Source organism: Tubulanus polymorphus, chromosome 4, assembly GCF_964204645.1.
Source record: "Tubulanus polymorphus chromosome 4, tnTubPoly1.2, whole genome shotgun sequence".
NCBI lineage: Eukaryota > Metazoa > Nemertea > Palaeonemertea > Tubulaniformes > Tubulanidae > Tubulanus > Tubulanus polymorphus.
The window spans coordinates 18,545,000-18,563,900 of record NC_134028.1 but is presented as its reverse complement, the minus strand read 5'-3'; the positions used below and the strand labels follow the sequence as shown (position 1 = coordinate 18,563,900).

The 18,901-nt window shown below is 39.2% G+C and overlaps 1 protein-coding gene across 5 annotated transcripts in view; it reads left to right on the top strand.

Annotated features, from left to right (window-relative positions):
• LOC141903109 (DNA polymerase lambda-like) overlaps positions 1–18,901 on the top strand; it is a 168,630-nt gene that overhangs the window by 16,382 nt on the left and 133,347 nt on the right. The gene's annotated exons all lie outside the window — the stretch shown is intronic.

Genomic DNA, 18,901 nt, shown 5'->3' with positions numbered 1-18,901 from the left:
TTAGAAGACAGCACTAACCCTAGAGATTAGGGTTCGAATCCCGATATTCATTTAAGTCAACCGTGCACCAAGGCCAACCGGGTTAGAAGACAGCACTAACCCTAGAGATTTGGGTTCGAATTAAGAAGAATTAAGCTTTTTAATGCTGCCTACTGTTACGATTCCACAGTGAGAAGGATCCTAGTCATTGAAAGCAGAAACTGGTAGTGTGACTCAAAGTTTATGACAAACAAAAAATATTCTTTTCAAATCAGCAAAATCATGTTTATTTCATGTCCATGTACAAAAATTTCAAAGATTTCTCAGAAATTGGCGCATTTTTTCAACCCCATTTAGATATTTGGCAACAATTTTATTAATCAAACCATTCTTTTTTTGTAACAGCCCTGATTTCTTCTGTCGAACGATATTCGTGGAATGTGCGGCGAATCACTCTCTGCTCAATTGCAGTTTATTTTTGTCGCTTTACTGGCCCTGACTGAAAAAGAAGTTGAATGAGTATGATTTTCCATTTCATCAATGATAACACCTCCTGTGCGACACACTTACCCTTGTTTTTTTCTTCGGGGGGATGGCAAATATAATGCTCCCTTGTCCAATTCTGTTTCTTCGCTCGAGCTTGATTGGTTTGGTTCATCGCCCTTTGATTCTGTCAGACACTTTTCTTCGTTCGTAACCGTCTGAAAAAGAGGATAAACATTGACGATTGAAGCAGCTGCTGTGAATAGAAAGCTGTCATTGATCGAATGAGAAGTCACTTACCGCTGCGGGCTCGCTGGAGGCTTTGCCCGCCGATTCCATGGCGCTGCCTCTTCGTTACGTTTCCAAAACGCCACAGTCCAACTACAGAAAAAAGTGAAATGTCATGCTTGCCGGAACCTTTAAATGCAAGTTGTATTGAGTCGATATACATACTCCAAATGTTCTCCTTAAATCACGCGCAACGTCCATTGTGTGTAGATGTCCCTCCTCCAGGTTGTAGAATCTTTCTGCGGTTTGAGGGCGATGTAACATATATCGACTTAGCTTGGTTCGCGTAGCACCGTCAGTATTGCACATAGCTGTCATGATACTCTTACGTATTGAAGTAGGCGTAATGCTTTTTTTTTCGATGGTGCAACTGAGGTAGCTGGCTAACGGTCTAAGAAAAGAAAACATTAAATATTTTCCATTGAATTTGTTAATAAAATGTATATTTATCTTACTTGTTGAGATATGTGGCGTTGAGTTCCACTCCCTTGTTTGTGCGGCACATTGTTTTATCAGCGGTTCTTTCATAGAGGCACTTGGCAAATAGAAGTAGCATGCGATACGGTGTTCCTTCTAGATGGATGAATTCGGCCCCGTATGTAGCAGTTGTTTTGTGTCTGACAACCTGAAAAAGTTTTACATGTATTTTTGGAACTCTCTTCAATGAATAAATAGTTCAAAATACATTGATGCTGTACAGATCACGCTTATCGTCGTGTTTCGCCTGCAATAAATGGTTCAGGGTGATCCCTATTGTCAGCGAGGGTCGGTTCGCACCCAGAGCTGTGACGACAAAGAGCAGAAAGTTTCGCACTAAGCGAAAACCTTCCGGGGTAAAATCTACATGAGGGTTCTTGAGGAGTTGAACAGCTTCGATGGACATGTCAGAACTCAAAATCTGCTTTATATCATTAGTTTCAGGAGTCGCGCTTCATGAAAACAGAATATAAACAGATGTCGATATTTGTGCAAAAGGGTTACAAATAATAATACCCACCTTTCTGGAGTTCATGGACCTCATGGAATCGTTCTTTGTGGACCTGTTCATTGACCTCCGCCAACCTAACCAGCCGACGTTCTAATCTGGTTAGGATTTCTTCGGAGCAGCCGCAATCTTCTAGTCCAAACTAAAAGTCACAATCATCAATGTGTTCAGTTGAAACATTGTTAATGTTGATATTGTAATAATACTCAGATCTCACATAAATTCTATAAGTTTCTTTCGAAGTGTGTACATATAACTCCGAATCTTTCCCGGCTGTTTCGTTTCCATTTCTTGTGAAATCCACAAGGATGCGCTGTTTGCATTCACTTTGCCTTTAGCAAACTTAAGATAATTCATAGAGTCTCGAATATATCCAGTGACCGGTTTCTCGTCTGTTGAAACTTGCTTCAGCCATTCGCGATAGTCTCCCTGAAACTCTGCAAGGAAAACAACGAACACCTAATGCAGCTCACACAAAATATGAGAAAAAATAAGTAGGGACTTACTTTCCAACAGCACAACGGGAACTTCATCCGATTCGCTAGTCTGCTGCTGCCGCCGCCGCCGCTGCTGTAGCTAACATTCACAGATGAAACAGGATCGGAATCTGAATCCGTCGGCAGCGGATCTGAATCATGCTTTTTGTCGACGTCATTTTTCGGTTCCTTTGTCGATTTATTGTCATCAGGGTCGACTAAGCAAAAAAGAGAAAAACATTTCATTTCATCGCCTAAATGCACTTGCAAAGATCGTCAAAACTTTCTATCACTGACCTGGCATGCACCGGATATGCTCGCCCAGCCAACAAAAACAACCGACACTGCGCGCACTGTTTTAACTGCCGATATTTTCCGCGCAGATTGGAACGAGGGGCCATTCCTGACGAGCCTTCTAAACGTTGCCAGTTGCGTGTATTTTCCCTGCTCCATTCATGTTTATTTCGCAAATGCTCCGGCATTTGCGTTATCATTTTTGAACAAACCGGGCAGGCGTGTTGCTTGCGCTGAAGAAAAGTAGCGTTTTCAAAAGATTTTTCACAATAGAAGATCAAATAATTAGGCTAATACTTACTTTGCCCTTGCGTTTTTTGCCTTTCGTTTTGGATGTCGTTTTGCGTATTTTCATCGGCGTCGATTCCGTGTTTATTGGTGCCTCTCGTGAAAAATTAAAAAAGTACTCTTCGTCGATTTCTACAGTGGAACATGAGTGGATAATTCACAAAGAGAAAAACAATTGAACAAGCACTAACTTCCAAGTAGAACAAAACATAAAGCTAGAACGAGTTCAAATAGAACGAGTTTAAAGGCAAATGAACTCAAAACAATTCAACTGCCATACCGATTAAATCGCCGGAATTTTTCATTGCATTCACACGTCCGCATACTGAAATATGTTCGTTTTGCAATGTATCTCATACAGTAAGTTGCTACATTGAAAAGTGACTGTTAGTATAACTTAAAAACTTTGTTGAATCTGATCCATCTTTCTTCGGCGTCTAACAAGTTTTTCTTTTCAGCGATGTCGACTGAAAATAATAACAGTGTATCAAAATTGAACCATGTCCGTTCCTTCCTGTAATGGTATTCTATAAGTAAACTTACTGTACATCGCCATCAGCATCTCCTGTTAAACCTTCCTTGCGAGGCGTCCATGGTGGATCTTGATGGTGGATAGACCAAAACCAGAGACACAACAGCAACAAGGATGTTCAAAAAGAACTAATCTTTATTTCTCCAAATACAGAAATATCATCATCTCATGAATATTCATTATGGTGCAGTGACGTGCTGCAATACCATATATAGTAATGTCAGTATATTAAGGATAGTCTGACAAGTTCACATAATTACCAACAGGTGGCAGCTAGATACAGAGACATGAAAGAAGTTAGATCACAATAGCAATATAATTAAATAAATTCTAACACCCCCACTTGATCTTATCTTCTTTCAATAATAACATAGGCTATATACAAATAACATTGACACACTGAAAAAATTTCAAAACACTGCGATATTATCAGCTGATTCTAGAAAAACATACACTGGATAGTAAACGATACTTAATAGGATTTACCCGAACGTGAAGTTTTTAAACTTGCTCAATTTACACTTTGTAGCTGGCTTTGTAAGTATATCTGCAACCATACAATCCGTGGGACAATATACTATATCAACTTCTCCACTGGCCAACTTTTCACGAATAAAGTGGTACCTAATGTCAATATGCTTAGATCGCTTATGATCTACAGGATTTTTACACAATGCTATTGTACCCTGGTTGTCTTCATAAACAGTACATGAATCATAATTACATTTATAATCAAAGCTTTTCATGAGCTGAATCAAATACAAACTTTCTTGAACAGCCGCTGCTATAGCCATATATTCGGCTTCACATGAAGATAATGCTGTAGTAGGCTGTTTACGTGATTTCCATGAAATAAGAGGGCCTGTCTGACTAAGACCAAAACAATATCCTGTTTTGCTTCGTCTGTCTTCTAACGACGATGCCCAGTCAGCATCGCCTATAGCCCACTATTTGTAAACCATCTTCACATTTCTTAAACTTCTAAGCATAATCGATTGTACCTTTGAGAAATTTAAGTACATGCTTAGCTGCTACAAAATTATCATGTGTTGGTTTTGACAAGAACTGTGACAATTTTGTTATGGTCCAACTGATATCTGGTCTAGTACATATCATAACATATACTAAGCTTCCAACAATTTCACGATACAATGTTTCATCAACCTCTTTATCTGAGACAGATATAAACTTTGACTCACTTGGGGTACTTCTAGGTTTTGAATCCGACATCCCAAATTTTTCAATCAACTTTGATACATATTGCTTCTGAGACATTGTAATCTCATTATCATTTTGTACAAATTCCATACCTAGGAAATAATTCAATAAACCTAAGTCTTTATTTTGAACCTTCTTTTAAGACCTTCTTTCTCATCAGAGCATAAGGGTTCTTTAGTAGACCCTATAAGTAAATCATCAACCCATACTAGGATCACAATTACATCATTTTTGACATGTTTTATGTATATACACGGATCAACCTTGCTCTGAAGAAAGCTACTGTCAACAAGATATGCATGTAAAACACTGTTCCAGTTTCTACCGGACTGTTTTAATCTATAAATAGATTTATTCAGCTTACAAACAAGAGTTTCACCTGTATCTGAATCAACAAAATAACCATGAATCTCTACATCTATAGGTGCATTTAAAAATGCCATCTTCACATCCATCTGATGAAAAACAATATCATACTGTACAGCAATTTGCATTAATGCCCGTAATGATGTTAGTTTTGCCATAGGTGAAAAGGTTTCTTCAAAATCTATGCCTTTTATTTGGCTGTACCCTTTCGCTACATACCTAGCCTTGTATCTCTTAACTCCTTGTGGTATTTCATTAATAGCATAAATCCATTTACCCCCCACTGGAGTTCTACCTGGGGGTAAGGCTGTCAATGTAAAAGTATTGCTCTCTTTGAGAGAATCCATTTCCTCGTCCATAACCTTTTGCCAAAGGTTCGAATCACTACAGGACATTGCTTCTTCATAATTTGAGGGTACATGATACAACACCTTATACGTATAATCTACACTACAATTTGCTTTATCATCATTTGTTTCATAATCTTTAAGGTAGGTTGGCTTTTTATGTTCCCTAGGTGGGTAGCGCCTCTCGTCTCCTTCCTCTTTTCGAGGTTCGGGGTTCGAATCCTGGGGTGTCAGGTATTAACTCTTCAGAATCATTGGCAATAAAATCAACTACTGGTTTGTCAGTAAATTTTACACATCTGACTGCCCTTACAACATTTTTTTCTTTAATTTACACAAGATATGCAGGACTGTGCCTGTCATAACCAAGGGAAATACCCTGCTCAGCCCTTGCATCTAACTTTTTCTTGATATTGATGTAGGCATAACACTTCAAACCAAAAGGATGCATATGACTTATATCGGGCTGTTTACCTAGAATTGCCTCATAAGGGGTCATACCAAGCCTACGGTTAAAACACCTTTTCCGAATGTATGCTGTTGCCATTACTGCATATGTCCAGTAATACTTAGGAACTTGAGACTCGAGAGACATGCACCTTGCCATTTCGAAAAGGGACCTCCAACTTCTCTCTACCGTGCCATTTCGGTGGGGAGAGTAAGGTGCACTCTTCTCAAATTTGATATGGTTTTCTACCAAAACCCTAAAAAAGTGTTCAGAAATGAACTCACCACCACCGTCACTTCTTAGACTTGTGACTTTTCCTTACAAAGCGCTGTCCGCCAGAAAACGTTTTTATCCTTCAACTGCATCACTTTTCTCTTTCAAAAAGTAAGTCATTAATGTCCCTGAATAATCGTCAATGAAGCACAAAGCATATTGGTGACCTTCTTTTGATGCTGGTTCCACTTTCGAAAGGTCGCAATGCACAAATTGAAATGCACGAGTTGCACGTTTGTCCGGAGTTCCGTTTATATATTGTGCCATTTTTCCCATAACGCAAGGCTCACATTGAAAATCCGATTTATCTCCTTTTATTTTTATTCTTTTGGTGACTGACTCTTGTTTCACAATATCCTCGACGTAACAGTGTCCTAATATCGCATGCCATTCCTTTAGTGTGTTCGTATCATTGAATGTTGACATCATGTTATTCACATGATAAAGTGTTCCATGTTTTTCAACGTCAAACTTTATTCCATCACGAGTGATTATTTCCGATGAATCGGGTTTGAACGAGACAGTACATCCACTCTGCTCTGTAGCTGCACGAACAGAGAATATATCCGGGAATGACAGTACAAATAATGCATTCTTCATTACAAATTTGCGGGGAATCCCCAAACTGTCAATCATACATACTTCCGCATCACCTTTATTCTTTGCCAGTTCATTTGTCCTGCTACCATCTGCAAGCTCAATGAAATACCTGGATGGATCAAACGTTGGATCAAACTTAACAAATTTTGATCTGTCATTGAGAATGTGTGATGTAGCCCCACTAACGACAAGAAGGCTGTCATCACTCTGCCTTTCATGTCCAGGACCGACACGAACATTAAAATGGAAAGATTCACTATCATCCACTGATTTAATGCCTGATGTGTCTTTCAATTTTCTACACTCGTTTTGATTATGGGAGTTACAGTTTCCACACCATTTTTGTCACGGTTTTGGCATATTATTTCTGCCTTTATTACAATAACAGTTCACTGCCTTATGTCCCGTTTTGTTACAACGGAAACATACAATGTTTTTTCTAGGCATAGGTCCTGCCTGAATTTTCATGACATTCTGATGACTACTGTCTTCACCAGCACTGGCACCCTGCTGACATTTTTCTGATTCCTCGAATGATCTTAGTGCCACTTTAAATTCACTGAACCACATCTTTTTATCACTGTCATTCTGAGTAATTACAATATTAAAAGGTTTATACTCACTCGGTAAACCTTTCATCACCATCGCGATAAAGAGACTGTCACTTATTTCTTCTCCAGCACTTCTCAGGGTAGTCACAGAATTTTCTGCACGAATCACATAGTCCGTTATACTTTCATCTTATCCATTTTTTAGGTTGGTCAATGCAATATAAAGTCCGATAATGCGCTGTTTACCTTTCGACCTATAATGTTCTCGCAATATTTCTAATGCTTTCGGGCCATCGTCTTTAGCGTCCCTCATTACTAGCGATAAGCTGCGGTCATCTAACAGCTGGATTAATTCCGCGAATGTCTGAGCTTTTTCATCAGCTGTTGAAAGCATCATCTGAATTAGCATCAGGGGCTGGCTCGAAGATTTTAATCAACTTTTTGATTCTCATAAAGCCCATAAACTTTATCTCCCAGAGTTCATAATTTTTCTCTTCACCATCAAAAACAAGCCTCCTGGGCCCATAACCTGTTAAACCTTAGGAGGCGTCCATGGTAGATCTTGATGGTGGATAGACCAAAACCAGAGAGACAACAGCAACAAGGATGTTCACTTCTTGAAGCCTAAACCAGAACTAAACTTTATTCCTCCAAATACAGAAATATCATCATCTCATGAATATTCATAATGGTGCAGTGACTTGCTGCATTACCATATATAGTAATGTCAGTATCTTAAGGATAGTCTGACAAGTTCACATAATTACCAACAGGTGGCAGCTAGATACAGAGACATGAAAGAAGTTAGATCACAATAGCAATATAATTAGATAGATTCTAACATCTCCCTGACGCGAGGGCAAATGGTTCGGTGCACGCTTTTGAGGTGCTGGTCGAGTCGCTTTAGTGTATCGACGGTGGTTGCGGTCAGAAGCTGGAAATAAAAGGTAACATACAAATATACGTGGAATCTCATTGTGACAATAAGATATCTGGTACTCACTTCCATCAAATTTCCAGATAGATATGTGATGAAATCAGGTAATAACGGTGATTTGTCAGTGTATCGCCACGCCGATTTCGTCACAGTTGCAACTCCATCAAACTTATTTGATGGACATACAATTCAAACTTTTCAGGGGGAATCGCATACTGGAAGTCGTTCCAGTCCAGTTGATTCCGACGCAACTGATTTGCCGGGGCCGGAGCCGGGACTGGATTCGCAGCTTTGTTCGGTTCACGAATTTTCATAGAACTTCGTCGACGGAGTCATCTTTTTCGACAGAGTCATCTTTTTCAATGGAGTCGACTTCGACGTAGTCAGCTTCAATTTCTTGGACGGAGTCGACTTCTCCAACTCATCGCTTGATACTGAAATTGAGTCAAATTGTAATTAGAAGTATGTTCAGTAGTACAAAACCATAGATGGCAGTAAGATCCTAACCATCCGTGTCGATATTTGTGGATTCATCCGCGAATGGATCGTAATCAGAATCCGCTTCCCTGCTGAAATGAAAGACATCAATACATAATCAATATTTTGCAAATTTGTGGTATCTCGGGGAGTCTAAAAAATATTTCTAAGGTACCTGGCACTCTGAAACTTCTAGGGTACACGTTAAAGTATCTAATGTATCATTGAAAAATACGACACCAGATCTCGGTTCAACCAAAAAACCAGCGGGTACAAATGACTCTGAAAAAATCAATATTTTGCCAATTTAAGGCATTTTGGGGGTCTAAAAAATATTTTTAGGGTACCGAGTGCCCTGAAACTTCTAGGGTACACGTAAAAGTATCTAATGTATCGTAGAAAAATACGACACCGGATCTCGGATCAACCAAAAACCAGCGGGTCCAAATGACTCCTAAAATGATAATATTTCAGGGTTTTTGGGGTATGAAAAATATTTTTAGGGTACCGTGCGTCCTGAAATTTTATGAATAACCTCACAACATCTAATTTCATAGAACAAAATTTGACAGCGGGTCTAGTAGTCTTTTCAGTAAAATTTTATTGAATTGGGACACAGTGACCTGCAATGAGCATTCATCCTATAAAAAGTTCAAAAATTCTCAAATATTACGCTTTAAACTATCTTAAACTGTTTAAAACTATCATAGACCTTTTTTATGTACAATTTGGATGATAAAATGATTAAAAACCCTTACCTATTCGTCCTATTTACAGCGCAATCGATCAAAAATAGTTCCGGTAAATTTTCTCAATTTTAGCTCCGGTCGAGCAGACGATCGATAACGCACTATTTACAGCAAGGAACTATACTAAAACAGTCAAATAAAATAGCGGCGAATCCGTTTTTAGGCCCGAGAGTGACTATTTTCTAAAAATTATTATAACCCTTCAAACGACTCAGAACTTGCTGAAATTTCTCAGGCATATAGTAGAAGGCCTGGTGCTAGTGCGCAAATGAGTTAATAGTACCTCAGACCCTCGCGAGGGGAATTATAACCATTTTCCGGAGGCCAATTTTTAGGTCCCGATATTTGGGGAACCACTTTTCGGGGGACTGTCAAACCTTTATTTCGACCCCGACGACCTCAAAACTTCTCAGGAATGTAGAAGATGGCCCCTTGTCGAGAATAAAACATGAGAGACTGGGGCACTGTGTTGTCCATCACATACGAAGCCACCATAGGTTTTAACCAAATCATCAATTCTGACGTTGACATGAACATCTTCGTGGTAGAAAGTAATGAGGCTGGTGAAGCAAAATCTTCAGTTGTTACATTTGTATGAATTTGGGCATGGAGTCCAGCGGTATGAATGGATGTCTGGTGGTAATGACGTGTATGCCTTCGATGGTGAAATTGAAAACAGGATGATGAATAATGACAGCATGGCCAGTCCATATACGATTTGGGACTTGAAATTTTGTTGCAGAAGCCTCAAACTGTAAAAAACATTGTTATCAGATACATCCGTGAAAAGAAATGAGTATGTACAGTTATTGATTTTGTAACATTTGTTATGTGTGACGTAGATTGTTTGTGGCTAGCTATGTGACTTAATTTTTTATCACAATATAACAGCCAGGAATGATGCCTTTAAACTCAGTCGGCCTTAATGATCTTTGAACCGGTTCATAACGGATGCAGTGAGGCCTAATCGATCGTTCGAGTTTCTGACGTGTGGGGACCAGAAGAGCTGCTATTCACAGGTTCTTTGACACACTTCCCAGCGCCACACCTGCAAGATGGACAACCTCACACCTTAGACCTCGGTTTAATCCTAGAGAAATAAATGAATCATAAGAGATATTTATAAGAATATCAACACACCATTTATTCACTACCGACAACTATGGCGGCTTAATATACAACCGAATTCACCATTTATAATTGTTTACTAGACTTATAAAGCACCATTATATTCATAGTTTCACTCTACTTACAAATGTAGCACGCACTGACTCATATAGGCCAGCCATATTGATCTTCAAAGAATAACTATAATTGATACCTTTATACACCATCCTACGCGCTTTAACCGAGCTGCATATAACGTCAATAATAACAATACACTTACCTAGAGAAATAAATGAATCATAAGAGATATTTATAAGAATATCAACACACCATTTATTCACTAACGACAACTATGGCGGCTTAATATACAACAGAATTAACCGCCAAAAGTAGTACCAAGTGCCCTGGTCGCAGCACTGTATGGTAAGCAATTAAATACAAAAACCGGGAGTCGAAAAATGTACTAAATACTTGCCTTCCACAACAATCAAATTGATGTTACTTTGTCCAGTGACACTGTGCACTTTGAATGAATCGTTATGTTTGGTTGCATGTTTGAATATATGGAAAGATTGCTCAACATTAAGTGAATGGTTTGCCGAAATCATCAATAGAAAAATTAGAGCGCATGAATCAGTTAGAGGTCTGCATACTGTCAGCGGCGATAGAAATACTGATTCCAATGTGGGAAAACGAAGATCGTGAGATAGTTCGAGAAGGCGAGGTACTTTTGTCGGAAATGTTGCGAAATATCACATTTGTGGTCAGAATCACTGCGCACCCAAATGTTATCAGTTTAAGTCGAGAAGTGTTGATGATCGTTGGCTTGCAGCCAAGAAATTTGGCTTATGTTTCCGCTGTTTATTACCCAGTCATCTCGGTTCGAATTGTAGTTCCAGTTGTTAGATCCTCGAGTTGTCCTAGAGCTCAAAATACAATTACAACAAGGAAGCCATGTTGGAGATAAAATCTAACTTATATTGTTACCACCAGATGTCATCACTGTACAGAGTATACAATATCAAATACATAACATCTTCTTTTTTAACAAAAATTAAAGAAAAGTAATATCCTAAAATAACAATGATCAGTAACCATATGAAAATTACACAAATCAACTTAAACACTAACGTACACTAAAATAGGTTGGGATACTCAAAAATAGTAAAACCAGCCTGTTAACTGAACTAGTTACAAGTAAAAACTGTCTGATATAGAAAATAAGCATAATAACACTTTACGACCATTACTTATCAGGGGGTTCCAATTTTACCCAAATAGTGTTTAGATACCTAGCGGGTTGTTTGACCTAGTAGTATTTTGACCATAATCTGCTTTGACAGAGATAGGACTAGGTTGAACACTAGGTTAAGGGAAATTATCTACTAACATAGGAATAGGACTGTGCCGCATAGGAGGCTGAATATCAGGAGTTCTGGCTTCAGGAGTCGCAGGAACCCTGATCGGTGTTTTTGGAGCATTTTGTTTTGGAACATTTAGTACCCTGTGGTCTGATATGTCCTGAGGGTCAACCTCTTGAGCGTCGTTGTCAGTATGTATCCTCTCTGCCCTATCAAAAATAGTGCCATTAGGGGTTAATACTGCATATGATCTGGGTTTCCGGGGTTGTTTTTCTTCTGGTAACATCAGTGCTGGAGTCCAAGTTTTACCAGTTCTAATCCTGACTGTGTCATCAGTATTCAGCCTATCGAGAGGTCTTGTTCCTTTGTCGTGGTAGGCTTTAGCCTTAGCCCTGTGATGTTCCATATGGGCTCTCACAGCTTCTGGTTCTCGAATCTCAGGCTGTAATCTAGCGGGTGCTGTTGGCAAGTGAGTTTTCGTACGCCTACTGAACATTCGCTGTGCAGGTGAACCCACAATATTGTCACGAGGTGTATTTCTGATAACCAGTAAAGCCAAATAGGGGTCTTGGTTAGTTTGTGCACATTTTTTCAGCATTGATTTAGCTATGCCTACCGCTTTCTCAGCGAGACCATTCCCTTGCGGATGTTTCGGTGAAGATGGGTCATGCTTGAATCCATATCGTTCAGCAAATCTCCCAAACTCAAAACTATCAAATGGTGGGCCATTGTCCGACGTGACTGTATCTGGTATACCATGTGTCGAAAACCATTTTCTCAGCTGTTTGATGACTGTTGGACCAGTAGCATCTGGACATAATTTCTCTATCTCAAAGTACTCGCTATAGTAATCAACACATATCAACCATTTCTCACTTTCAAAATCAAATAGGTCTACAGCCACATGTTTCCATGGTAACGTTGGTACTGGAGATGCAATCATAGGCTCCTTTTCTTGCTGTCTTCTGTTCTCCTGACAACGTTCACATTTTGCTACCATGTCTTCTTCCTCTTTGGTAATTCCAGGCCAGAAAAACAATTCTCTCGCAAAGTTCTTGTTTTTAACAATACCCTGGTGGCTACTATGAATGTCCGATAATACTGTATGTCTTAATGTAGAGGGAATGATAATTCTTTCCCCTTTAAACAAAATACCATCTGTATAACAAATTTCCTCTCTATAATCATAGTAATTTCTAATTCTAGAATCAAGGCTCTGCTTACTTGCAGGCCAATCAGATACTACATACTTAATCAATTCTTGTAATGAGTCGTCTTTCCCAGTTTCTAATGTAACCTTATCTAACTTTTGAGAATTCAAATAGTACACCATTTTTACTTCGTTACTCGATATAGAAAATATGTGACTGAAGTCATTAAGAGCTGGACCTGTTTCGGGTAAATATGCCCTACTTAAGGCATCTGCAGCTGGAATATCTTTTCCGCTTTCATGAACAATTTTGAAATCATACTGCTGCAATTTCAACCGCATTCTTTGTAACCTAAGAGGTACCTGGTTAAGAGGTTTTTGAAAAATTCTTATAAGTGGCAGATGATCGGTCTCGACAGTTATATCCTGTCTACCATATACATACGTATGGAATTTTCTTAACGCAAACACAATAGCTAAAAGCTCTTTTTCTATTTGGGCATATGCGTATTCAGCATCAGTAAGAGCCTTAGACCCAAAAACAACAGGGTGTTCATTTTGCATCAATATACAACCTAGACCAGATTGACTAGCGTCACATTGGATCAATATCGGATCGGTTACACTATAAAATTTTTACACAGGTGCACTGGTCATCGCCTGCTTAATATTATTAACAGCGTCACTGTGGATTTTATCAAAGTGCCACATGAAATCCTCTTTATGGGATTCTTTTATTAACTGCCTAAGCGGTTCTGTGATGTGTGACAGGTGAGGTAGAAATTTACAGACGTAGGTTGCCATGCCTAGCAACCGTTGAATTTCGCCTACTGAACTGGGCATAGGCATTTCTGTGACCGCTTTTGCCTTCTCGGGGTCAATCTTACAACCTTCATCAGATAAGATATGACCTGAATATTTAACTGAGCTCGCACAAGCTGCCAGTTTCCGTAATGAGAATTTAACATTCTTTTCTCTCGCTCTCTGAAGAACACTTTTTAATACACGGTAATGTTCAATAGTATCTTTAGAGTCTAACAACATATCATCAACTATAATGTTCACGTTTGGCAAATCACCAAAGATATCAACCATTCGGCGTTGAAATAATTCCGGTGCCGATTTTATACCCATTGGCAACCTTTTATATCGGAAACGGCCAAAAGGTGTGTTAAAACTAGTTTAAGCCTTTGACTCATCATCCAATTCCAGCTGATAAAACCCAGAGTTAGCATCTAGAACCGTAAATAGTTTGCTGCCATGAACCCTGGTGAGCACTTCATCATCAGTAGTCATAGGAAAAACTTCCCTTATTAAGGCTTCATTTAAATCTTTAGGGTCGATAGTAACTCTAACATCGACATTGTCTTTCTTTAATAAAACGTGAACACTACTTAACCATGGTGTTTCTTCACCATCAGGTACTCTCTCAAGTATGTCCAGCCCCACTAGTTCCTCTAACTTCCGTTTTTAGGGAAGGCGCAATGGCACAGGAACGCCTCGAGGAGGGTGTGAAACGGGTGTGGCATGCTGGTCATACCTGAGCGATACTTTACCGGGAATCATACCGATTCCATCAAATACATCAATATATTCATACAAGAGTTCTTTTATCTTCGGATCCGTACATTTTTCGATATTTTCATGTTTCTGTTGATTCTGAATGTCATTAGAGTTTTTTAATACTGGACCTTGGTGCTCCTTGTTAGTACCGGAATAGATACGTTTCACCAGATTTAATTTAATACTACTGTTTAAACACAAAATGTTCGGTACTTCGCCGTCTATTATTTCGCATCGTAAAGTTTCTCCTTTATTTTTGTACACTACAGGAATCTTCACACATCCAACCGGTTTCACTGTTTGTTGACCAAAGCCGTAAATTATCGTATCGCTGTACATAATCGGAGGTTTAATTCTCATACTGTTGTAACAACCTTTTGAAATAGCGTTGATCTCAGCCCCAGTATCGATTTTAAAGTTGACGTAGCCACAACCTGGAGTCTGCAGTTTAAAGCTCCAGTTGTTCGGTTCTCGGTTGTTTGCTCTCTGTACGGACGCTTGCCATACTCCAGACTGCAGTCGATCAGCTGAGACGTACTGATCAGCATTATAATCGTACAAATTGGATTGTTCGTTTATGTCAGCGTAATTTTCGTACACACGATTTGTAGTTCTGCAGCATTTTTCGAAATGGTTGTATTTATGACAGTGTCTGCAGGTCTTACCATACGCAGGGCATCGTGCAGGTGGATGGCGACCACCACACTGGACACACGCGTTATTAAAATTACCACTATTATTATTATAGCCAGCTCATTGCTGCCATCTACCACGTCCACGTGGTGAAAACTGAATCCGGTTATCGAAACTTGTAGTCGTACCATTTCCCCGACCACGTTGGGACGGTGCGCGTGAGCGTGCACCACCACCACGCCCGCGATAGCCTCTAAACGTGCTGCGTCCACGGCTATAGGCATTTATGTCTGCGCTAGGAGGGTTCGACCTATCGTATAGTGGTCTCATAAATTGTTGTTGTTCGAATTGTATCGCTTTTCGTATGACAGTTTTAGATCTTCCGCCCATAATTTCTCACGTAATTTACTGTCCCTGATGCCGTTACTAAGTGCCACGCACAGTTGTTCGGACAAATTCGGTTCAATATATTCACATTTACTGGCCAAGTCTTTTAAAACGGTGATATATTCTTGGATGGACTCATTTGCGTTTTGCTTCCGGTTTTGAAATAACGTAATATAACCCTTACGGAGTTTTCTGGGCTCGAAATAGTCGTTAAATGACCCTTTGACATCATATTTCTTTTTATCCATACCTTCGGTAAATGTAAGGTTTGTGAATACAGTCTGGTATTCTCGCCCCATCGCGTACAACAGGAGGGCGATTTTTTTATTGTCTTTTGCGCCATCTTGTTTGCCGGAAGCAACGAGGTAGATGTCGAATTCGCTTATAAAATCAGCCCATTCTTTGGCTAAATTGGGACCAGCTTTGTTCGCAGTGAACTTCGGAGGTTGCAGGAGCTCCATATTTAACAGATGACTTACGATTCTGGTCCAATCACTACTCTGACACCATGTTAGATCCTTGAGTTGTCCTAGAGCTCAAAATACAATTACAACAAGGAAGCCATGTTGGAGATAAAATCTAACTTATATTGTTACCACCAGATGTCATCACTGTACAGTGTATACAATATCAAATACATAACACCAGTAACGAGTGTAATATGTCTGGATGTAAGCTGTCGCACTATCCTTTACTGCATAGAAATAGAAAACTGACTCCTCAGAATCCAGTTAGCAGTAATGACAATTCCGAAAACAATAACAGAAATCCAGAATTAGAACAATTGTCATCAGAAACTAATCCGAAACAAACGAAAGTCACATTGCTTACATTCACAGTCGATAGTCGTGAGAAAAACATGATAGGTATGTGAACAGTTCCGATATTTATTGGAGATGGCGAATATAAAGAATGCATTATCGTATTTATAGATGAATGTTGCGATATTAGTTATGTTAGTTCGAAAGTGGCAGCAGGGCATAGTCATTTGAAAACGAAAAAGCAAACAATTCAAGGTCAAAGTATTCGACAGTCCCAAGTCACTGCGGAATCAAAAGTCGCTGATCTCACTATCGGTCATTTTAGTAATCCTGATCGCGTTCTAGGATATCAGCTATTCTACATTGTTGACAAAGTGTGCGACGGTATGGAAGCAGTTCCTTGGTTACAGTTAAGCGAAAAATTGACTCATTTGTGGAATATTCTATTCCCGGATCTGGGTAGCGTTACCGGAGTCCATGGGATACTAGGAAAGGACCCAAGATACTACCTTATTTCCGATAGTAGTCGGTAAATGAACTCCGGAACTTCTACTGTTTTCAGCGTCGGCCACTTCGTAATCACTTCCACTTTCAATGAACCTGCTTCAATCCCTGGTACAAAATCCGATGACTGTGATGAATTAAAGAACGACGTCCGAACAGGCACTTTTGGGTTAAGTTTCAGTCCGGTTTTATATTATCTCCTGAAGACTCTTTCTAAACGATGCATTATCTTCAAACGACGGTACTTCTGATCTGAATTCCACCCTTTTCCATTAATCAACGACACTTGACAATCGCTTGGATTAACGTCACAGGTACAGTTTCCAAGACCATCTACTTGTTTCACTGAATTTAAATTTGAATAATTCGAATCGCAGCCAGCCAAACGAACCGCATCTACCTGATATATATCGGCGATAGGAGTTTTCACAGAGACCCCAATGGTTGTCAAACAACATTGTGTAAAACAACTCTGTGGCACCATGCAAAAACCAGACGACCCACAAAATGTTCATTTTGAGAAAAAGCAAAAAGATTCTTTAAGATAGAATTTTATTTTTTAAAATACAACAACTCTTGAAAAATTGCATGTTTTCATGAAATGAACAGTATGCGAAATGTACATAAAATACAATTTGCCCCAGCTTGGGATTTTTGCCTAAAATTTTAAACGCATTTTGGAACACGTAAATGATTTCCGTGCATGAACCAAATAACCAACATAGATTTTCAAACAGGTAGCACAGATGTGAAAATTGATTTTTTATGCAAAACTTCTCATTCTAATTCCATATAGATATCAATTCAATACCTCATGTGAGCATTAAATTAAGCCTTACTTTTCCTCACTATCAGATGATGTTTTGTCTGATTCTGATTCAGAACCCTGGGACATGTCTGATGGCGCTGAAGCACTTTCCTAATCACCACTCGGCACATTTCCATGCTGATCAATCCCCATTCTGAGACGTCTTGGACTTGGGTTTAAGGATTTATATTCAACAGGGATGTACTCACAGAGACTTTTTGGTTTACCTATGTTATGGCTGTTGGTTGGCAGTCTGCCAAGAGTATGTTAAATCGCGGCACAAAATTTAGTGGTAATACTTACGAGGTTGTCTTATATCGTGAAGCAAGTAGAAATGATGCGCAGAGGTCAGGCCGGTAAGCTTCGAACGGACGATGCAATATTTTTCGAGAAAAACGCGAAAAGCATCGAAAATTCTTCGCTTTCTATAAGTTTCTTGTGTTGACCTATATTTGAGTTTCCGATGTGAAAACGGGAAATTCTCTGAATTTCCGGGAATTTCGCACCTCTGACGTAATTTCGGGAGTCACAAAATGGCGAGCAATTCATTTTATATTTGTGCCGAGCTTAGTTCGCTGTTAGTTTGTTCGGTTGTGAGGATTATAATAGAGTCGGCTCTCTAATTTAGTATCTCGAACTTAGTAAGTGTGTCGATTTATATAGTCCTAGCCCGGCTTTGTCTTGTCATTGTCTTATTTTGACCGACTCGTACAAAATACATTCTTTCTTTGAAAGGTTTTTGGAGAGAGGCAGTCGACAAATGTTTGGCATCATTTTTGTTGAACTGAGAGTTAATTGGTTCCACACATGTGCGCTTTTTCATTTGCTATTGACATAGGCTAATTAGTGTGTTTGCCGATGTTTTTGCGGTATATTGGAATTCTTCGCGTAACAGCGCATACACATTAAAATCCGCGAACTACGTAAATCAGCTGGTATGTAATCCATATATCTAACGTACGTACATACACTCCGCAGTGCACGGCAAAGTGTATGTATACTCTGTTTTCACGTATAACCGCGCGTTGCACTACTTCGCTCTCCTAGCGCGTATTATAAATACTGTTGTGCGCTGTCTGTTCCTAATTTAGAAGTTTTTAATTGAAATAAGCTTTATTAGGAACGCTTTATTGTCGTGGATAATCATTTGAACTATTTCTGTGGCAACTATAAATAACTGTGCCCCTCTTTTAACTTCGTTACATACTTCGTCGATGGATACTTACATTAATATTTTAAGGTAACCTTAAAATATTATATAACTTAGTCAAGCTCTGGTAAAATCGCTGTTTCTTGACGTAAAACCATAACAATAATGTATATATAGGTACTATAC